The sequence below is a fragment of the Phocoena sinus genome, chromosome 17 (genome assembly GCF_008692025.1).
Source record: "Phocoena sinus isolate mPhoSin1 chromosome 17, mPhoSin1.pri, whole genome shotgun sequence".
Lineage (NCBI taxonomy): Eukaryota > Metazoa > Chordata > Mammalia > Artiodactyla > Phocoenidae > Phocoena > Phocoena sinus.
The window spans coordinates 58954736-58978772 of NC_045779.1; the positions used below are offsets into that span (position 1 = coordinate 58954736).

General features: G+C 40.2%; 1 protein-coding gene across 1 annotated transcript in view; it reads right to left on the reverse strand.

Moving 5' to 3' along the window:
* The window catches only part of SAMD12 (sterile alpha motif domain containing 12), a 460979-nt gene that overhangs the window by 2305 nt on the left and 434637 nt on the right, over positions 1 to 24037 (reverse strand). The window contains exons 7-8 of the mRNA XM_032610388.1: positions 5120 to 5210; positions 40 to 96 (exon numbers count right to left, since the gene is read on the reverse strand). The gene's annotated coding sequence lies outside the window, so the exon portion shown is untranslated. The remainder of the gene's footprint in view (positions 1 to 39; positions 97 to 5119; positions 5211 to 24037) is intronic.

Consider the following 24037-nt stretch of genomic DNA (forward strand, 5'->3'; position numbering starts at 1 on the left):
ACTCAAAAATGAAAACAACTTCTCTACATCTTTACGTACCTTACATTTTACAAAGGCTGTCCCATGCATGATCCCACTAGATTCTTCTCCATAATCCTGTGAGGATAGCAAGTTAAGTATTATTCTTCCTATTTTACCATGGTGAAAAATGAAGCTTAGACAAGGGAGGGCCAGATAGCTCATTTGTGACCGAATCTAGTCTCAAACAAAGGTCTTCAGCTTTGAAGTCAATGTTCTACAGACCAAACTGCATCCCTATAGACACTCTGATATTTAACTTTTCATTATGCAAATATACAAGTGCAGAAACTGAGATGTAGGTTAAGGGGACAGGAATGAGGTCCAAAGAACTCTGGTGATAGTTTCTTTTTTTTTTTTAAACATCTTTATTGGAGTATGATTGTTTTACAATGGTATGTTAGTTTCTGCTTTATAACAAAGTGAATCAGTTATACATATACATATGTTCCCATATCTCTTCCCTCTTGCATCTCCCTCCCTCCCACCCTCCCTATCCCACCCCTCTAGGTGGTCACAGACCACCGAGCTGATCTCCCTGTGCTATGCGGCTGCTTCCCACTAGCTATCTATTTTACGTTTCGTAGTGTATATATGTCCATGCCACTCTCCACTTTGTCCCAGCTTACCCTTCCCCCTCCCCATATCCTCAAGTCCATTCTCTAGTAGGTCTGTGTCTTTATTCCCGTCTTACCACTAAACCATAATTCAAAAAGAGTCATGTACCAAAATGTTCATTGCAGCTCTATTTACAATAGCCAGGACATGGAAGCAACCTAAGTGTCCATCAACAGATGAATGGATAAAGAAGATGTGGCACATATATACAATGGAATATTACTCAGCCACAAAAAGAAACGAAATTGAGTTATTTGTAGTGAGGTGGATGGACCTAGAGTCTTTCATACAGAGTGAAGTAAGTCACAAAGAGAAAAACAAATACTGTATGCTAACACATATATATGGAATCTAAGAAAAAAAAAAAAGGTCTGGTGATAGTTTTGATGTAGAGTAAGAACGTTAGTTCTGATTCAGTGAGTAATAGAAACCATACGGATTGTAAATGGAGCATCTTCATAGTTAATTTGTCTTTGCTAAGCTACCTGACTCCATGAAAACTATTAAGGATGTGAGCAAGAAAGAAAGACCAGATTTTGACATTCAGATGTAGAGAACCAAGCCCAAGGAGCAGAATAAAGGAGGGCTAGGAAGAGTCATGGTCCTGAACATGGTCCTGGTCATCCTTTATGAAGTTTCTAGAAAATTTTGGAAAATGGCCTCTCCCCGGGACAATTCTCAATGGCGTAAGTCGTAGGATGACAACTCCAGCTCCTTTTACCATGAAACAATACCTCTTTAGGCTAAGCAGCTGATAGCCACACTAATCTGGTACCCTCAACTAACGATTCTCACTACATATTTGAAAGTTTAAGAAACACATGAAAATGTTGGCACCCAATTAGGAAAGTCTTTTGTAGGTCAGCCACAGAGGGAGGCCGTGCATCTCTTCCAGGTCCTTGAACCTCTTGTTCCCACTGTCAAAATTAACAAATGCTAGAAGCAGACTCTGACTATTCAACAATGGATAATCCATGAATGAAAGGACATTAACCTTTTAAGAATCAACCTCAGCATTAATTTTGCATCTAAATCCTACTTTTATCTCTATGCGGAGTCTATTTCAGCAGCTTTGCTTATATTCCTCTAGAAGTTTCCTCTTGCCTTATATCATCTGATGCCTCTCAATCCTTTAAATCCTAACTCAAGTTTCTCTTCTAGAAACCTTCTCCTGACCATCCCTGCCCACTAAAGACCATACATTTATCCATTCAATTCGTATCTATTGAGTGCTTGCTTTATTGGATAAACTGTGCTAGGTGCTAGGATCTACATCAACAAATTCAGTCACTCCTATATTGTCCCTTACTGCTGACATGAATTCTTGGCTACCTTTGCACAGGTAAGTTCTTTGATGGCGTGGACCATTCCTGTCTTGTACATTTCTGATTCCTACAGTGCCAGGCAAAGAAGTGGGCTGCTTGATGAATATACCTATTGATGTATATAAGTGACTAATATTATCCAGTGTCACATAGCTTGTAGGGGAGAGACAGAGAGAGAAGAGAGTGAGGGAAGAACAGGCGTGTTTCAACTCCGTCTGCCTAGAGCACAGATCCAGAGATTTGCTAGAATGATGAATAATCTATCACAGGCAACCAGCACCTGATTATTGCCAATCTTATTAAGGAAGTATGATGGGGAAACTCTTCTGGTTAAAAAAATTACCTTATACTACTTGTTTAAGCTTACCCATAGACATGACACTATGAAACTCATGGCATTTTTAAAAAACCAATTCCCAAAGATTGACTTGAGCTGTATGTTTTGGGAGCATGCTGAAGACCTGTGATTACCTGTACATCTGACATGGGGAATTACCTGGGCTGGGCAAAACCAACAGACACACAGTACCTAAGAGTTGCAAATCCTCTTCCTTTTAGATAATGTTCTTTCAGAACTTCTTATCTACCGAATTAGTTATATAGGATCCCAAGTCAATTTGCATAATTTTTTTTTTCCACAAAAGTAAAAAAACATTTGACTATGGGATGAAGATTATTTTTAAAGCCAGAAGAGAACTTTAGGGTTAAACTCATCCCAAACCCTCATTTCACACATAAGGAAACTGAAGCATAAATAACTTAAATGTCTCACCAAAGATCAAACAATCGATTGGTATCAGCAGCTGAATAAAAATGTAGAACTTGGACTTCCCTGGAGGTCCAGTGGTTGGGACACTGTGCTTCCACTGCAGGGAGCACGGGTTCAATCCTGGTTGGGGAATTAGGATCCCGCATGCTGTGCGGTACGGCCAAAAAATAGAATAAAAAATAGAAACAAAAATGTGATGCTCACCTGTGCCCTTTATACGACATATCACAGTGTCCTATGTTAGGAAGTACTGCCTGCTGGCAAAGTGTGCCTTCTCTCTGTCAATGCCCAGGCTGATGGAGGTCAGTGGTGTACTTCTAGAACTGTGGAGTATAGACCTCAAAGAATCTATAGCAAGTAGGGTCCATATCAGACCTATAAGAATTCATCTCCAACTTCCCAGACAGGGGAAAATACCGTATGCTAACAAATACCGTATGCTAACACATATATATGGAATTTAAGAAAAAAAATGTCATGAAGAACCTAGGGGTAAGACAGGAATAAAGACACAGACCTACTAGAGAATGGACTTGAGGATATGGGGAGCGGGAAGGGTAAGCTGTGACAAAGCGAGAGAGAGGCATGGACATATATACACTACCAAACGTAAGGTAGACAGCTAGTGGGAAGCAGCCGCATAGCACAGGGAGATCAGCTCGGTGCTCTGTGACCACCTAGAGGGGTGGGATAGGGAGGGTGGGAGGGAGGGAGATGCAAGAGGGAAGAGATATGGGAACATATGTATATGTATAACTGATTCACTTTGTTATAAAGCAGAAACTAACACACCATTGTAAAGCAATTATACTCCAATAAAGATGTAATAAAATAAAATAAAATAGATAATTAAAAAAATAAATAAATTAAATAAATATCCCCTTGTGTTTGTTTCCTGTGACTGATATAAAAAATTATCACAAACTTGCTGGCTGAAAACAATAGAAATGTGTTCTCACAGTTCTGGAGGCCAGATGCCCAAACTGTTGGCAGTGTCCATTCAGGGCCCACCCAGATAACCCAGTGTTGTCTCTTCATTTCAAGATCCTCGGCCTAATCACATCCGCAAAGACCCTTTTTTTTCCAAATAAAGTCACATTCACAGACACCAGGGATTTGACATGGACGTCTTTGGGGAGGGAGGCAGTTTGTGGACCACCACACCCCTTTGCTTGGTTAATTATTATTATTTCTTTTTTATAAATTTATTTATTTTACTTATTTATTTTTATTTTTGGCTGTGTTGGGTCTTCGTTGCTGCACATGGGCTTTCTCTAGTTGCAGCAAGCGGGGCCTACTCCTCGTTGTGGTGAGCGGGCTTCCCATTGTGGTGGCTTCTCTTGTTGCGGAGCACGAGCTCTAGGCACACGGGCTCAGTAGTTGTGGCTTGCAGGCTCAGTAGTTGTGGCACACAGTCTTAGTTACTCTGCGGCATGTGGGATCTTCCTGGACCAGGGCTCGAACCCGTGTCCCCTGTACTGGCAGGTGGATTCTTAACCACTGAGCCACCAGGGAAGTCCCTGGTTAATTATTTTTGATGACCTCCACCCGCACTGTGAGGGTCCAGGAGGACATAAGCCTTAAGCCTTCTCTGCTTTATTCACCACTGCTTCCAAAGCACCTGGCATAGTAGATATTTAATAAGTGTTTGGGGAATAAAAGGAAGGAGGGAAGGAAGGAAGGAAGGAAAGGAGGGAGGGAGGGAGGGAGGGAGAGCAGGAGGAAGGAAGGAAAAATCAGAAGAGGAAGGGGTGAGCAAAGAAGGGAAAGAGGAAAGAAGGAAGATGGGGGGCGGGGAAGGAGAGAGTGAGAGCAGAGAGAAAGGAGAAGAGAGGAAATATTATCTCCAAATCTCACTAATTCTTATGAGACGGAGTTAAAGGTGAGAAAAACAAGGAAGAGTTTTAGAAGGTGAAGGTCAAAATTAGTAAGTGATGAAGCTTGCATTTCAATTGTGGTATTTGAAATCCATTGTTTTCCAGTACAAAGCAGCTCTAGTAGATGCTAGGGGTTAGATTAGGGTGGGAGGGATTGGATACAAAGAAGTACCGGCATGCTTGCCCAGAAGCAGTTCACAATCTACTGGGGGACTGGGTCCTTCATGCAGATGGTAGTGTGACAGGTGCCAAATAAAGAAGGCCCAGGTTTTGAAAAACTTTTAATGCCTTCGGATTTTATTTTATAGAGCAACCTTTCGACAAGGTTTCTAGGCATAAGCAGTAATATTTAAAATTTGCTATTTTGATAGTAAACAATAATTTTATAGCTATTGTGTAACTTCAAGTCCAAATATCTATTATGACTCATACTCAACTACATTAGCCCATGGGATTCTCTTAAGGGGTAAATTATATATTTGGCATAAATCCAACCACTGGAAAATACCCACCTCAAAACGCACAATTATGTCATTCCTACAATGCGTTTCATCGATGAAACGGAGTCTTCAAATCAGAATGTTCTTGAATGTTGACTGGCATCTGTGAATTACATAAGATCAAGACATCATTCAATGTTAACCATTATCTTGAGCAATCATTCGTTCGGTTATTCATTCAATTATCCCATGATCATTTTTTTGAGATCCTATTGTGACTTGCCCTGGGAGCTAGAGATACAGTTTGAAAAGAATATGGTCCTTCCCTTTAAAAAGCTCAGAGTCTGTGTTCGTCAGGTTCTCTAGAAAGCACATGCAGTGACAAATTCAGGAGTCCAAGAGGTTTGCTGGAGAGTAATACCATGCAAGTTAAAGGGTGAGGAAGCAGGACTGGGAAGGGAAATCCTTCAGCCCAAAAAGCAGATACGACATCTGTGAAGGGAAAGAGGGAAGAAGTACGATGAGGCAGAGAGCGCCTGAGACCACCATGCAGATCTGACGAAGTTGGCCAACTGAAAGATTTCCCGCTAAAGGAGTTCCGAGTTGGGCCTAGTACTGCTATTATGCTCAGTCATTGGCTGGGGCTGCCAGAAAAGGTCATGGTCTCAGCTTGAAAGCTGGGGCAGATCTTGAAGGCATTAACAGCTGGAGGCTGTCAGCTAACTGCACTCCTCCCAGTTAAACAGCAAGTTCTTTCTTGAAGGGAGATCAAAGTGACACAACCTCATGGCTGCCACATAATGCGATTAGGGAGAAGGCAAATAAACAGGTAATTCAAATCCAGTAAGGGTAATGACAGGGTGCCATGGGAGCTTAAAGATGGAGCATGAAAGTTGGACTTGGGAACAGAAAAACTTCCAAGAACATGTAGTGTTTGGGTTTTTTTTTTTTTAACATCTTTAATGCAGTATAACTGCTTTAAAATGGTGTGTTAGTTTCTGCTTTATAACAAAGTGAATCAGCCATACATATACATATATCCCCATATCTCCTCCCTTTTGAGTCTCCCTCCCTCTCACCCTCCCTATCCCACCTCTCTAGGTGGTCACAAAGCACCGAGCTGATCTCCCTGTGCTATGCGGCTGCTTCCCACTAGCTATTGGTTTTACATTTGGTAGTGTATATGTGTCCATGTCACTCTCTCACTTTGTCCCAGCTTACCCTTCCCTGTCCCTGTGTCCTCAAGTCCATTCTCTAGTAGGTCTGCATCTTTACTGCCTTCCTGCCCCTAGGTTCATGACCACCTCAGTGGCTCAGGCCTGACACCCGGCCGGAGCATCAGGACCCTCTCAGCCACACAGCTCAGAAGAAAAGGGAGAAAAAGAAAGAAAGAAAGAAAAGAAAATACATAAAGTTGTTAAAATAAAAAAATTTTTTAAAATAAAAAAGTAATAAAAAAAAGAAAGAAAGAGAGCAACCAAACCTAAAAACAAATCCACCAATGGTAACAAGTGCTAAAAGCTACACTAAAAAAATAAATAGACAGAACCCTAGGACAAATGGTAAAAACAAAGCTTTTGGGAAGTCTGAGGTCTTCTGCCAGCGTTCAGTAGGTGTTCAGTAGGAGTTGTTCCACGTGTCGATGTATTTTTGATGTATTTGTGGGGAGGAAGGTGATCTCCACGTCTTACTCCTCCGCCATCTTGAAGGTCTCTCGAAGATGTAGTTTTTAAGATGATACCAGCATTATAAGTAGGAGTTAGTCAAATAAAGGAAGTAGGGATAGGTACAGAGGGTTCAAGGCAGGGAAACATGATGTACAAAGCCTTGTGGGAGAGAAAGTGTGGCACATTGGGGGGAATGGCAAGACCTACATTATGATTTTAGTATCACATTGGAGGGAGAGTGAAGGAAGAGATGAAGCTGAAGAAATAAATAGTGGGTAAATAACTAAGGTCCTTGCACACCACACTAAGGAATTTGGGCAGGACAACCACATGCAAAGTGGTTTGTGATTTGAGCACTCAGTGACCAACAATTTTCCCCATCAACTTTACTAGAGAAACTTGAAGACCCCATGTTCCATCTCTAGATTTAGGCTCTAGTGATCCTTATGAAAAGGCAAGTATGTTATCTATGAGGAAGCATATAATTCATTGTCACCCATGGTCATTTTTGTTCAATATTTTTATCCAAGGCCACTTAGTCCATCCCCCACTAGGAGAGAAATCACAGGACTGATGGGTTGTGGTTGGACAAATAAGAAACTTAGAGCCATAGAACTGTCTATAGCATCAGAGCAAGAATCCAAAGAATCATTTTGGGTTCCCAGTATCATGAACGGGGGCGGAAAAGAGCCAAGAATGGGTTTTCCTACTTCTAATTTAGAGAGCAGTGTTTTCTTAAAAAATGAGCCCTGAGATTTCACTGTTGTTATTCTATTCTTTTTTTTTTTTTTTTTTTTTTTATAAATTTATTTATTTATTTTTGGCTGTGTTGGGTCTTCGTTTCTGTGCGAGGGCTTTCTCTAGTTATGGCGAGCGGGGGCCACTCTTCATCGCGGTGCACGGGCCTCTCACTGTCGCGGCCTCTCTTGTTGCGGAGCACAGGCTCCAGACGCGCAGGCTCAGTAGTCGTGGCTCACGGGCCTAGTTGCTCCGCGGCACGTGGGATCTTCCCAGACCAGGGCTCGAACCCGTGTCCCCTGCATTGGCAGGCAGATTCTCAACCACTGCGCCACCAGGGAAGCCCTGTTATTCTATTCTGAGGAATAATCATAAATTTAAAGTTTTATAATATTTGCTGATGGCAATAATGATGACTAACATCTAGATGGCTTTTGTCGTTACCATGCTAAGTGTTTCACACTTGATTTTATATAATGCCCGGGATAGCTATATTGTCCTAAGAAATAGGAACTGTTAATTATGCCTGTTTTCCTATCAGAAAATTAAAGCTCAGAGAGGTTAACATGTCTGAGGTCACACAGTTACTGCACACAAAGAGGTTAAACAAAATATTATTTTCAAAATTCATAGACAATCTACAGGAAACTATTCAATAAATCTTGGGCAAGTGCATATAAAGAAATAGAAAGCGTTTTCGAATTGTCTTTAATGACATTAACAAATATTTATGGTATGGTTTTTAGTGAAAAAAGTGGAATGCAAAATTGTACATACAATATGATCTTCCTAGGAAACCAAAAACAAAATGAAAATACAAACTACAGAATGGGAGAAAATATTTGCAAATGATATGACCGACAAAGGCTTAGTTTCCAAAATATACAAACCGCTCACACAACTCGACAACAACAAAAAACAAAAAACCCAGTCAAAAAATGGACAGAAGACCTAAATAAATATTGCTCCAAAAGAAATACACATGACCAATAGGCACATGAAAAGATGCTCAACATCACTAATTATTAGAAAAATGCAAATCAAAACCACAATGAGGTATCACCTCACACTGATCAGAATGGCCATGAGTAAAAAGTCTACAAATAACAAATGCTGGAGAGGGTGTGGAGAAAAGGGAACCTTCCTACACTGTTGGTGGGAATGTAAGTTGATGTAACCACTAGGGAAAACAGTATGGACATTCCTCAGAAAGCTAAAACTAGAATTACCATATGATCCAGCAATCCCAGTCCTGGGTATATACCCAGACAGAACTATAAGTCAAAAAGGTATATGCACCCCTATGTTCATAGCAGCACCTTCACAATAGCCAAGACATGGAGAAACCTAAATGTCCATTGATAGATGAATGGATAAAGAAGATGTCGTACATTTTTACAGTGGAATACTACTCAGCCATAAAAAAGAACAAAATAACACCATTTGAAGCACCTTGGGTGCAACTGGAGATTATCATACTAAGTGAAGTAAGTCAGAAAGAGAAAGACAAATGCCATATGATATCACTTATATGTGGAATCTAAAATATGACAAAAATGAACCTATGTATGAAACAGAAACAGAATCACAGACGTAGTGAACAGACTGGTGGTTGCCAAAGGGGAGGGGTTTGGGGGAGGAATGGAGTGGGAGGTTGATGTTAGCAGATGTAAGCTTTTATATATAGAATGTTTAAACAAGATCCTACTGTATAACACATAGAACTATATTCAATATCCTATGATAAATCATAATGGAAAAGAATATATAAATATGTACAACAGAATCATTTAGCTGTACAGCAGAAATTAACACAATATTGTAAATCAACTATACATCAAAAAATATATGAAAACAATATGCTCTTATTTTTCAAAAACAGCTTCACTGAGCCATAATTTACATGTCATAACACTTACCATTTTTAAGTCTGCAATTTAATGATTTGTAGAAAATCTTCAGAGTTATGCAACCATTACCACAATCCAGTTTTAGAATGTTTCCATCACTCTCCCCAAACTCCCACAAAAAAAAATCTCTTATGCTTATTTGCAGTTAATCCCTATTCCTACCCTCAGTCATAGTCAACCCTAATATATTTTCTTTCTTTATAGATTTACCTTTTGGGGGGTTTCATATAGATGGAATTATATAATACGTGATCATTGTGTCTGGCTTCTTTTAATTAGCAAAAAAGTTTTGAGGTTTATCCATGTTGTAGCATGAATCATAATTTCTTACTTTTATGTCCTGAATAGTATCCCATTGTATGGTTATAACACATTTGATTTCTCCACTCCACAGTTGGTGGACATTTAGATTGTTTCTACTCTTGGGCAATTATGAATAATGTTGCTATGAACATTTGTATACAAGTCTTTGCGTGGACATATGTTTTGTTTCTTTTTTTTTGTTTTGTTTTTGTTTTTGTTTTTGCGGTACGTGGGCCTCTCACTGTTGTGGCCTCTCCCGTTGCAGAGCACAGGCTCTGGACGTGCAGGCTCAGCAGCCATGGCTCACGGGCCCAGCCGCTCCGCGGCATGTGGGATCTTCCTGGACCGGGGCATGAACCCGTGTCCCCTGCATCGGCAGGCGGACTCTCAACCACTGAGCCACCAGGGAAGCCCTTTGTTTTGGTTTTTAAGTAGATATCTCAGTATGGAATTGCTGGGTAATATGGTAAATATATATTTAACTTTTCAAGAAAGCACAAACTAGTTTTCAACGTGGGTGTTCCATTTTACATTCCCACCATCAGCTGAAGAGGATTCCATTTTGTCCACATCCTCACCAACACTTGTAATTGTCTGTATTTTTATTATAGCCATTCTAGTAGATTTGAAGTGATAGCTCTTTGTGGTTTTAATTTGCATTTACCAAAAGACTAACGATGTTGAACATTTTAACGTAAGTATTTGCCATGTACATATCTTCAAAACTCTCCCATTTTTATTGGGTTGTTTGCTTTCTTATAGTTGAATTTTGACTGTTCTGTATATCTTGTGGGTACAAGTCCTTTATCAGATTTGCAAATATTTTCTCAGTTTGTGGCTTGATTTTTCCTCCTTAGGAAGTCTTTCAAAGGGCAGACACTCTTAATTTTGATAAAATACAATATAACAATTTTTTCTTCTATGGATTATATTTTTTGTGATAGAAGAAATCTCTGCCTAATCTATGGTTCTGAAGATTTTTTCTTATGTTTTCCTTTAGAAGTCTCATAGTTTTAAGTTTTGCATTTAGGCCCATGATCTATTTTTAGTTAATATATTTTTGTGTATAATGTGAGGTATGAACTGAAGTTCATTTTTTATTTATTTTTTACATATCGACAGCCAATTATTCCAGCGTCATTTGTTAAAAAGACTATCGTTCTCAATGGAATCACCTTTCCCCCTTCATTGCAAATCAATTGACCATATAGGTATATTTCTGGACTCTGTTGTATACCACTGGTCTATGTGTCCATTTTGCTACCAATACCACAGTGTTTTGGTGGCTTATCTTAGTCATTCTCAACTGGAAGTGATCTTGCTCCTCCAGGGGAAAATTGCACACCTGAAATTTCTTGCTTGACTTCTTCCCTTTCCTGTCCTACTTTCTCCACTTCCTTCCTGGTTTGTCCTGGGAACACAACTTAATAAGTCATTCACACAAATTCCTTATCTCTGAGTCTTTTGGGGGGAGCCTAACCTAAGACATGAAAACAGTACAGCACCCAGAACATTGTTATTACTCAATAAACATTAGCTATTATGAGTATTGTTAATTTTCCTCACCTCATTTTTTTGGGGGAACCCTTTTACAAAAGTGGGAAATTATGCCATTTTTCAGTTTTCCTTTGGGCAGGAAATACCAAATGGTATTACTACTAATAATACCTTATGGTATTATATAACTATCTTTGCATAATATTTATACTTAGTAAATCACTAAGTATTACTATCTTTGATTAGTATTACAAGAGTGGTGTGTCTTCATTCTAATTACCTAATGTGTCTGTCTTTTCTTTTTTTTTTTAACGTCTTTATTGGGGTATAATTGCTTTACAATGGTGTGTTAGTTTCTGCTTTATAACAAAGTGAATCAGCCATACATATACATATGTTCCCATATCTCTTCCGTCTTGCGCCTCCCTCCCTCCCACTCTCCCTATCCCAACCCTCCAGGTGGTCACAAAGCACCGAGCTGATCTCCCTGTGCTATGTGGCTGCTTCCCACTAGCTATCTACCCTAAGTTTGGTAGTGTATATATGTCCATGCTTCTCTCTTGCTTTGTCACAGCTCACCCTTCCCCCTAACTAATGTGTCTGTCTTTAACTTTTGAAATCTCAAATCTAGATTACACAAATCATGGTTTCAGCATAAGGACTACAAAAAAAAAACAAAGAACGGGCTTCCCTGGTGGCGCAGTGGTTGAGAGTCCGCCTGCCGATGCAGGGGACACGGGTTCGTGCCCCGGTCCGGGAAGATCCCACATGCCGCGGAGCGGCTGGGCCCGTGAGCCATGGCTGCCAAGCCTGCGCGTCCGGAGCCTGTGCTCCGCAATGGGAGAGGCCACAACAGTGAGAGGCCCGCGTACCGCAAAAAAAATAAAATAAAATAAACAAAGAACAACCATTGACAACCTAGAGTGATCATGGTAAAGACAAAATACAGATTAAGACTTTGAAGTATCAAGAATCAATGCCAAAGATACAAGATGGGGAGTCCCATGTGTGGCTGGGAAATCCAAGGAGAGCACAGACCCTCTATAACTGTGCAATGGAAGCCAATCCAACCTTAAGCTGTCTGACCTGGCACCTTCTCAAAGACCCAAGAATAAAGGGATTATACTTAGCACCAGTTCAGATGTAAAGGTCATTCCAATTTTGGTCTTTACAACCTAGAAGAGATATAACAAAGTAGAAAAGGGTTCTGAAAAGAGCAAAGAAACAGTCAGTAATTGGCAAATTGAACCTCTGAGGAAAGGTTAAATGAGTTTGGATTGTTTACCCAGTGAAAGAAAGGCCAAAGGTCTACTTAATACTTGTCTTGAAGAATTTAAAGTTGGTATCTGACCAGATAGTTTACATCTGCAGAAAAGAAAATGAACTCCCCCCAGCCTGCTGTGTAAATAATTTAAGAGTTAGGATGGAATAAGAGACTGAGATTCAAAATAGCAAGAACTTCTTGATTCGGGAGTAATTAAGGTTTGCAAAAATCCACTACTAGTAGTGGAATTTCTGTTCCTAGTCATCTGTGAAACACAAGCACATTGCCATTCATGAGCATAAATGGATGCTTTTTGAATGGTGGCTGAAAACCCATGAAGGGTCCCATCACTAATGTGACTAGATCTGTTTAACCTCATCTGTGGTTGCACCATCTGCTGTTCAGACCAGCATTTGATCAGCTGGGGGCTCTGCCAGCCTCCCTCAACCTTAGGAGGGCTGAAGAGAAGCTGAGAGGATCACCACCCTTAACCATATTTTTCACTTACTGGCAGTATCAGTTAGTTTTCACTGCATAACAAAATACACCAAAACCCAGTGGCATAAAATATTTATTTCCTCATGTGGGTTTGGGTGTTTTGGCTTCAAGCTGTGGCTGCTGCATTGGCTCTGCTTCATAAATGTTCTCTGTAGAACCTGCGTGAAGGGCAAATAGCGACCCAGGGGAAAGCACTCCTGATGGTGATAGGTGAAGTACAAAAGGGCAAGCAAGCCCCACCGCACAAGCACATTTCAAACCCTTGCTTGCATCACATTTACTAACATGTCATTGGTCAAACTTAAAGCCAAGAGAAATGAAAGTACATTGTGTCTTTTGTGGGAGGCACTGCAAAGATACAAGATCAAGGGTATGGATATAGCAAGGAGTAAAGTATCAGAGCCAATAATCCTATCTACATCCTCCCTGCATTGGCTGAACTAAGCTTCATTCCTCATATTGGCCATAGAAATGACCTTGTCCCTTGATATTGCTTTAGAAGGGGGATGACTAGATGTCACGCCATGAGCTAAGGATTAGTCTAGGCTAGAGTGGTATATCTATCTTTCCCCGTCCTCCAAATCCCCCTACAGCAGAAATTCATCCACCTCCTATATTTTTAATCTGGATTAATGACATCACAATCTACCCAGTCATCCAATTCAGAAACCCAAACTTCAGCGTTGATCCTCCTTTTTCTTCATCCTTCATACAATTTGTTTTAAGTCCCTTTAATCTACATCTGAAATGACATACTCTCCCACTCTCTCTGCTACCTTCCTCACTGAGATGTTCATAGTCTCTCATCTGGATTACTGCAGTGACCCTAATTGGTCCACCTGCCACTGTTCTTCACCATCTTGGTCCACCTACTCTATTGCAGTCAATTTCCTTTGGAAAAAGGAAATTAGATCATGTCAAAACCTGCTTGGGCAAAAGTCAAAGGACAGATTTTTTTTTTTAAAGGACAAATTCCAAAATCTCTACCATGACATTCAAGGACTTCGAAAATCTTGCTCCATCTCCAGCTTTATCTCATCTCAATCTACCTGTACTCCAGTCACACCCAGGGACCACACATTCTTTAACCATGCCACTCACTTCAACAAATTACTGTATTTGTCTCTGCTAGTCCTTATGTTTGGAATGCCCTTCCATACATCCTCTGCCAGACCAAAATTTCTAACTATTATCATCAAACATCACTGTCATTTCAGAAGTCATCGTTTTCTTCTCTGTGTTCCCATGGTACTTTGTTCATCATGTCATCCCACTACAGACTTCACATAAACGTGCATGTATCGATTACTCACAAAAACCCCAGGAAGAAAGAAGTGCATCAATAACTCCCTCACAATGCAGAAAACTTTTCAGAAAGGACTTAGCCTGGAAGCTCTTCTTTTCCTTCCTGAGCGCTGGGGTGTTCTACAGAACCCCTCACATCACTAAATTTCAGTACTGACAAGGAATCTATGTGGCTGGAACAGACAGTAATGCAGAGCGGACGGTGGAGAATAGTGAGTATCCTACAGTCCAGCACTGCACACGTTTGGGCAACAGCAAATTAGGAACAACAAAAGCTTGGATTGTAGTGAAATATAATGAAATATAGTGAAGTCTTAAGTGAAGACTTAAGACGTGAACCTTGAGAGCAATGACAGAAAAAGAGAATAATTTTCTGTAACAGTATGTCAGCCTTGGAATAAAAAACTAAGCACATGGTCTAGCATGGGACCAGTTTTAGACCCACCGAAGGGACTGAGCAGACAGATATAGAACCTGGAAATAAGCTGAAAAGAACTAGACCCCACCATGATGGTGACATCCCTTTGGGCGACACTGTTAGCAAGACTGCTCACACTTTAATTAAATTTTAGTTAGCTGTGCATACTAGTTATGGCTTAGTTATTAGACTTTAATACTGCATATACATGTATAATCAACATGCATATATTTATTAGTACCTATTTAGTAAATTACATCAAATCTATTTTAAGTTGTGGGTCCAACCTGACTATTTAGTCCTTTTCATTGATTTTTATTAAGTCCTGGGCAGAAAACTGTTGAATTTTACCAAAGTTAGAATGGACTCAACTCTAAATTAAAATAAGAACCTAATGGTCAGAGCACACAGGCCAGATACATCATTACAGGGGTGGCTGAACAACGTTTTTCTTGTCGGGGAGGCCACATGTAATGACAGTTCTTAATACAGTATCTTAAAGTTCTTTATAGTTCAACTGAGTTATGAGAGCTGCAAAACCAGACATCACATTGTATCCACTGTTGACCCTAGTGCGGTGTCTGGCACACCATATGTACTCAGCCAGTGCTCACCGATCTAAATTGTATTGGTACCGGAAGGATGCCCACTGATGCTCCCTGGTCTGGGATGAAAATGGATGTGCTTCAAGGACGGTGATGCTAGGCTCCTCCTTGGACCAAAGCCTTAGGGAGTTGCTATATTGCTACAATGGAGCACGGTGTGGGGAGGGTGCATATGGCGGAGAATTCATTACTTTTTCATAACATACCTTAGCACAATTCTAGTCTGTCTAGCTTCTGGGAGGATGAATAATGAAAAGGAAATGGTACGTGTCCGAATCAGCAATGTCCATGCACACAGAGTTATAAAGGGAAGCAGCCTGGAATATTTATTCTGGTTTTAGATATTTTTTCCTTCGCATTCTTTAGTTAATCCACCTAGCTGAGCGAAATTATGTGTCACGAGCATAGTAGTAAATCGAAGCATTTCTATACAGCGCCAAATACTTTTTGTGTCATATAGCATACTTTTTCCTCATAATATATAGCGCTAACACGATTTATTTTCTGCCTTATGTAATGAATAATCTCAAAGTCGCTATCCTGTTTTAGTGGAAGGCAGGGGGAGCTATAAAATGGGACTAAACTGCATGGAATTAGCTGAGGAATCCGCTGTATCAGTCATTCCAGCTCAAGCAAGGTCGCTCTGCAGCTCAGTAACCATAAAAAGACCCATTGATAGCAACTCCGTTCATGGCAGTGGCACTTTATGTGGCAATAATAATAACATACAGTCACTTACACCAAGCCCAAGCAAAACGTTTGTGGTATAAGATAACATCGGATTGTATCAGTGTGAACGTTTGGCCTAATATCACTTGCTTGGACACAAAAGTCAGCCAACTTGCTTTAAGATGTGAATGCCATTTTCTGTGGGTGGAAGCACAGAGCTGAGATTTCCTTTTGTGTTTCAGGGGTTTGTTGGAGCAACATGGGCTAGCAAGGCTCCACATGGGCCAGAGACCTGGATGTTTTGAAAAGGCTCTAGGGATGTACTAGAAAAAGAAACTCTTGTACTCAGTACTTTTTTAAGTAGCTGAAAGTAAATTAAAAACAAATACTACTATACTCATCAGTTCCTACATTCCCCAGGGTATCCAGATTTTGAGTGTATAATTCAATTTAAGAAGACTTTATTGGGCACCCAGCATGTACAAAGGCACTGTGCTAGACATTCATGGAAATACAGAGATAAAATTACCATATAGAGGAGGGAGAGTATATATGCAAATTACTATAAAATATGGCAAAATGCTGGGGGAAGAGATGAAAAATGCTTTGCTAGAGAGTTCTGAGTAGAGTGGCAGAATACCCAGTGGAGAGAAGGAACAAAGATTCAAATAGCCATTGGTCATTTGCTCTTTACAGGCATCAATATTTGACATGAATAAATGAATGAATCAATGATATATTTTGTCAGATGAGCTATGAGAGGTCAGTATGTTTTTTTTTTTTTTTTTTTTTGCGGTACACAGGCCTCTCACTGTTGTGGCTCTCCCATTGCAGAGCACAGGCTCCGGACGTGCAGGCTCAGCGGCCATGGCTCACGGGCCCAGCCGCTCTGCGGCATGTGGGATCTTCCCGGACAGGGGCACGAACCCATGTCCCCTGCATCGGCAGGCGGACTCTCAACCACTGCGCCACCAGAGAAGGCCAAGATCAGTATGGTTTTTAATCTACAGAAAGGGGAAGAAGAGGACATTCCAGATGGAGGAAAAAATATAGGTGATGACACAGCGGCAAGAAAATTCACTTTAATACTGGGGAAAAACATGGTTTTGTATGATTGGAAGAGGTTTCATAGAGCAGGCAAGGCTAGGTACACTGAAGTCATGTTTCGTCAGGACTACAAAGTCAAGATGAGAAACATATTTAATTCAGGAATAGCAATCAAAATTGGTAAAAGATGTGATTTGAACAGGACATTGGGAAGATGAATGTATTCTTGGAGTGAAGTACATGGCTTTGGGCCAGAGAGACCTGGCCTCCAATATTAGTTCCACCAGTTATAAACTGAATGATTCTGTGCATGTTACTTAATCTCTCTAAGTGTCAGATCATTCATTAGTAAAATGGTGATAATAAGTCCACCTTGAATGTACAAATCCATGGACCTGAAAAATGCCAACTCCAGAGTAAAGCTACCTTAAGCAAGGGAAGGTTGGAAATTGGTCTGAAGAAGATACAAAGGGAATTTTAGCTTTTGCTGAAGAAAATACGGCAAAAGATCAGCACTGTCAATCCTAGGTGTTGAGAACATTTACATAACTATCAACTGTTCTAAATGCTGGAAATACTTCATAAGTAAATAAGCCCAACTTACAGCCATGGTTGCTGGACATAATGTTTATCAAGTGTGTGACACAAGTCCTGGCATAGAGCAAGGTTTCATAAATGAAAGCTATTTTATTGTTGTTTTTACAATGTTATAATGAGGTCGGTGGAATAGAAAGTATAGAATGAAAGAGAAGAGAATAAAATCTGTAGAATAAAATCATGGGGCATGGAGGACTTCCACTTAGAGCCAAGATGGAATAACAGGGACTAGATTTGTCTTCCTATTTAAAACAACTGAAAAAATGGACAAATATACGAAACAAAGTTTTTCAAGGCAGTGGACATCAGACATTGAAGGGCAGTGTTCTCAGAAAGATGGGAAACAAATGAGGTGAACCCTGTGATGGCTCCAGTATATTGGTTGGAGAGAGTTTCCAGGCTTTGGAACAGGAAAGGAAAAAGAACTCAGGAGGATCCCAGTGGTCTTCCTGAGTTGAGGAGACAAAGATGAGAGTACAGTGCGGTCAAGCCCCCAAGGCTCTAGAGTTTTCATGGGAGAATACATGAGAAGAGAGAAGCCCACGGGTCTGTAGAGGATAGCTCTTGCATATTCAGCTGAGTAATGATCAGTACCCAAGGCTGAGAATAGAACAATCCAAGAGGATCAAAGGAAACAGTCCCGAGGATCTCTCAGAGGGCCAGGAAGATTGCGTGCTCACACCAGCAAGAGCAGAAAATGTCATAATTCACAAGGCATAAAGCAGAGTACTCAGAAGGGCTTTACTTCTCTAACGGAGAAAAATTAATCCTGGATTAAGTGCTGCTCTGTTTTTCTGCCTAACAAAGCTTTACAGCAAGACCCAAAAGAATCAAACCGTTTCCAATTTCCAGGTAACTTAACTGTATTCCAGAACAAAGCTCACAAATATTTATGGGAATATAAAAATAAACAGAACCCAACAAGGTAAAACTCACAATATTTAGAGACTAATCTAACAAAAGATGAATAACACCTGTATACTGAAAATGATAAAACGCTGCTGTGGTTCACTTAAGCAGACATGATAAATGAAGAGATATACTCTGCCCATGGATCTGAAGGTTTGGCATTACAATACATCTATTTTCTCCAAGGTGATCTTATAGATTCAATACAATCCCAGTCAAAATCCATAAAATTTGTATGGAAGTTCAATGGACTGGATTAAGGCCTGTGCAGATGGGGAGAGGCAGCATGTGGAAAGGAGGGCCTCTGGACTGTGGAGTTCTGGAGTTTGGAGCCCTTTCTCCAGGACAGATTACTGGAAGTGGGATGGCAGGGTCAAAAGAGAACAATTAGGGCTTCCCTGGTGGCACGCTGGTTGAGAGTCCACCTGCTGATGCAGGTGATGCAGGTGACACAGGTTCATGGCCTGGTCTGGGAAGATCCCACATGCCGCGGAGCGGCTGGGCCCGTGAGCCATGGCCACTGAGCCTGCGTGTCCGGAGCCTGGGCTCCGCAATGGGAGAGGTCACAACAGTGAGAGGCCCACATACCGCAAAAAAAAAAAAAAAAAAAAAAAAAAAAAAGAGAACAATTAAAACATGCCCTGAGCAGAAGCAAGAAGAACTACAATCCTGCAGCCTGTGGAACAAAAACCACATTCACATAAAGATAGACAAGAAAAAGGCAGAGGGCTATGTACCAGATGAAGGAACAAGATAAAACCCCAGAAAAATAATTAAATGAAGTGGAGAGAGGAACCTTCCAGAAAAAGAATTCAGAATAATGATAGTGAAGATGATCCAGGATCTTGGAAAAGAATGGAGGCAAAGATCAAGAAGATGCAAGAAATGTTTAACAAAGACCTAGAAGAATTAAAGAACAAACAAACAGAGATGAACAATACAATAACTGAAATGAAAAATACACTAGAAGGAATCAATACCAGAAAATCTGAGGCAGAAGAACGGATAAGTGACCTGGAAGACAGAATGGTGGAATTCACTGCTGCAGAACAAAATAAAGAAAAAAGAATGAAAAGATATGAAGACAGCCTAAGAGACCTCTGGGACAACATTAAACACAACAACATTTGTATTATACGGGTCCCAGAAGGAGAAGAGAGAGAGAAAGGACCAGAGAAAATATTTGAAGAGATTATAGTCGAAAACTTCCCTAACATGGGAAAGGAAATAGCCACCCAAGTCCAGGAAGTGCAAAGAGTCCCATACAGGAAAAACCCAAGGAGAAACATGCTGAGACACATAGTAATCAAATTGGCAAAAATTAAAGACAAAGAAAAATTATTGAAAGCAGCAAGGGAAAAATAACATACAAGGGAACTCCCATAAGGTTCACAGCTGATTTATCAGCAGAAACTCTGCAAGCCAGAAGGGAGTGGCATGATATACTTAAAGTGACGAAAGGGAAGAACCTACAACCAAGATTACTGTACCGGCAAGGATCTCATTCAGACTCAGTGGAGAAATCAAAAGCTTTCCAGACAAGCAAAAGCTAAGAGAATTCAGCACCACCAAACCAGCTCTACAACAAATGCTAAAGGAACTTGTCTAAGTGGGAAACACAAGAGAAGAAGAGGACCTACAAAAACAAACCCAAAACAATTAAGAAAATGGTCATAGGAACATACATATCAATAATTACCTTAAACGGGAATGGATTAAATGCTCCAACCAAAAGACACAGGCTCACTGAATGGATACAAAACCAAGGCCCATATATATGCTGTCTACAAGAGACCCACTTCAGACCTAGGGACACATTCAGACTGAAAGTGAGGGGATGGAAAAAGATATTCCATGCAAATGGAAATCAAAAGAAAGCTTCAGTAGCAATACTCATATCAGATAAAATGGACTTTAAAATAAAGAATGTTACAAGAGACAAGGAGAGACACTACATAATGATCAAGGGATCAATCCAAGAAGAAGATATGACAATTATAAATATAAATGCACCCAACATAGGAGCACCTCAATACATAAGGCAACTGCTAACAGCTATAAAAAAGGAAATCGACAGTAACACAGTAATAGTGGGGGACTTTAACACCTCACTTACACCAATGGACAGATCATCCAAACAGAAAATAAATAAGGAAACAGAAGCTTTAAATGACACAGTAGACCAGACAGATTTAATTGATATTTATAGGACATTCCATCCAAAAACAGCAGATTATACTTTCTTCTCAAGTGCACGCGGAACATTCTCCAGGATAGATCACATCTTGGTTCACAAATCAAGCCTCAGTAAATTTAAGGAAACTGAAATCATATCAAGCATCTTTTCTGACCACAACGCTATGAGATTAGAAACGAATTACAGGGAAAAAACCGTAAAAAACACAAACACATGGAGGCAAACAATACGTTACTAAATAACCAAGAGATCACTGAAGAAATCAAGAGGAAATTAAAAAATACCTGGAGACAAATGACAATGAAAACACGACGAGCCAAAACCTATGGGATGCAGCAAAAGCAGTTCTAAGAGGGAAGTTTATAGCTATACAAGCCTACCTCAAGAAACAAGAAAAATCTCAAATAAACAATCTAATCTTACACCTAAAGCAATTAGAGAAAGAAGAACAAAAAACCCCCCAAAGTTAGCATAAGGAAAGAAATCATAAAGATCAGAGCAGAAATAAATGAAATAGAAACAAAGAAAACAATAGCAAAGATCAATAAAACTAAAAGCTGGTTCTCTGAGAAGATAAACAAAATTGATAAACCATTAGCCAGACTCATCAAGAAAAAGAGGGAGAGGACTCAAATCAATAAAATTAGAAATGAAAAAGGAGAAGTTACAAAAGACACTGCAGAAATACAAAGCATCCTAAGAGACTACTACAAGCAACTCTATGCCAATAAAATGGACAACCTGGAAGAAATGGACAAATACTTAGAAAGGTAGAACCTTCCAAGACTGAACCAGGAAGTAATAGAAAAAGTGAACAGACCAATCACAAGTAATGAAATTGAAACTGTGATTAAAAATCTTCCAACAAACAAAAGTCCAGGACCAGAAGGCTTCACAGGTGAATTCTATCAAACATGTAGAGAAGTGCTAACACCCATCCTTCTCAAACTCTTCCAAAAATTGCAGAGGAAGGAACACTCCCAAACTCATTCTATGAGGCCACCATCACCCTGATACCAAAACCAGACAAAGATACTACAAAAAAAGAAAATTACAGACCAATATCACTGATGAATATAGATGCAAAAATCCCACACAAAATACTAGCAAACAGAACCCAACAACACATTAAAAGGATCATACACCATGATCAAGTGAGGTTTATCCCAGGGATGCAGGGATTCTTCAATATACGCAAATCAATCAATGTGATACACCATAGTAACAAACTGAAGAATAAAAACCATATGATCATCTCAATAGATGCAGAAAAAGCTTTTGACAAAATTCAACACCGATTTATGATAAAAACTATCCAGAAAGTGGGCATAGAGGGAATCTACCTCAACATAATAAAGCCCATATGTGACAAACCCACAGCAAACATCATTCTCAGGAACAAGACAAGGATGTCCACTCTCACCACTGTTATTCAACATACTTTTGGAAGTCCTAGCCTTGGCAATCAGAGAAGAAAAATAAATAAAAGGAATCCAAACTGCAAAAGAAGAAGTAAAACTGTCACTGTTTGCAGATGACAGGATACTATACATAGAGAATCCTAAAGATGCCACCAGAAAACTACTAGAGCTAATCAATGAATTTGGTAAAGTAGCAGGATACAAAATTAATGAACAGAAATCTCTGGCATTCCTATACACTAATGATGAAAAATCTGAAAGAGAAATTAAGGACACACTCCCATTTACCATTGCAACAAAAAGAATAAAATACCTAGGAATAAACCTACTTAGGGAGACAAAAGACCTGCATGCAGAAAACTATAAGACACTGATGAAAGAAATTAAAGGTAATACCAACAGATGGAGAGATATACCATGTTCTTCAATTGGAAGAACTTGGATTGTCAACTAATCTATGACAAAGGAGGCAAGGATATACAATGGAGAAAAGACAGTCTCTTCAATAAGTGGTGCTGGGAAAACTGGACAGCTACATGTAAAAGAATGAAATTAGAACACTCCCTAACACGATACACAAAAATAAACTCAAAATGGATTAGAGACCGAAATGTAAGACCGGACACTATAAAACTCTTAGAAGGGGCTTCCCTGGGGGCGCAGTGGTTGAGAGTCCACCTGCCGATGCAGCGGACGCGGGTTTGTGCCCCGGTCTGGGAAGATCCCACACGCCGCGGATCGGCTGGGCCCTTGAGCCATGGCCGCTGAGCCTGCGCGCCCGGAGTCTGGACTTCGCAACAGGAGAGGCCACAACAGTGAGAGGCCTGTGTACTGCAGAAAACAAAACAAAACAAAACAAAAAACTCTTAGAGGAAAACGTAGAAAGAACACTCTTTGATATAAATCACAGCAAGATCTTTTTTGATCCACCTCCTAGAGTAATGGAAATAAAAACAAAAATAAACAAATGGGACCGAATGAAACTTCAAAGCTTTTGCACAGCAAAGGAAACCATAAACAAGACAAAAAGACAACCCTCAGAATGGGAGAAAATATTTGCAAACAAATCAATGGACAAAGGATTAATCTCCAAAATATATAAACAGCTCATGCAGCTCAATATTAAAAAAAGAAACAACCAAATCGAAAAATGAGCAGAAGACCTAAATAGACATTTCTCCAAAGAAGACATACAGATGGCCAAGAAGCACATGAAAAGCTGCTCAGCATCACTAGTTATTAGAGAAATGCAAATCAAAACTACAATGAGGTATCACCTCACACCAGTCAGAATGGGCATCATCAGAAAATCTACCAACAACAAATGCTGCAGACGGTGTGGAGAAAAGGGAACCCTCTTGCACTGTTGGTGGGAATGTAAATTGATACAGCCACTATTGGTGGTACATATATACAATGGGATATTACTCAGCCATAAAAAGGAATGATATTGGGTCATTTGTTGAGATGTGGATGGATCTAGAGACTGTCATACAGAGTGGAGTAAGTCAGAAAGAGAAAAACGAATATCGTATATTAACGCATATACGTGGAACCTAGAAAAATGGTACAGATGAACTGCTTTGCAGGGCAGAAATTGAGACACAGATGCAGAGAACAAACGTATGGACACCAAGGGGGAAAAGCAGCAGGGGGTGGGGTTGGTGGTGTGATGAATTGGGAGACTGGGATTGACATGTATACCCTGATGTGTATAAAATGGATGACTAGGGTTTCCCTGGTGGCGCAGTGGTTGAGAGTCCACCTGCCAATGCAGGGGGCGCGGGTTTGCGCCCCGGTCCGGGAAGGTCCCACATGCCGCAGAGCGGCTGGGCCTGTGAGCCATGGCAGCTGGGCCTGCGCGTCTGGAGCCTGTGCTCTGCAACGGGAGAGGCCACAGTGGTGAGAGGCCCGCGTACCGAAAAAAAAAAAAAAAAAGGATGAC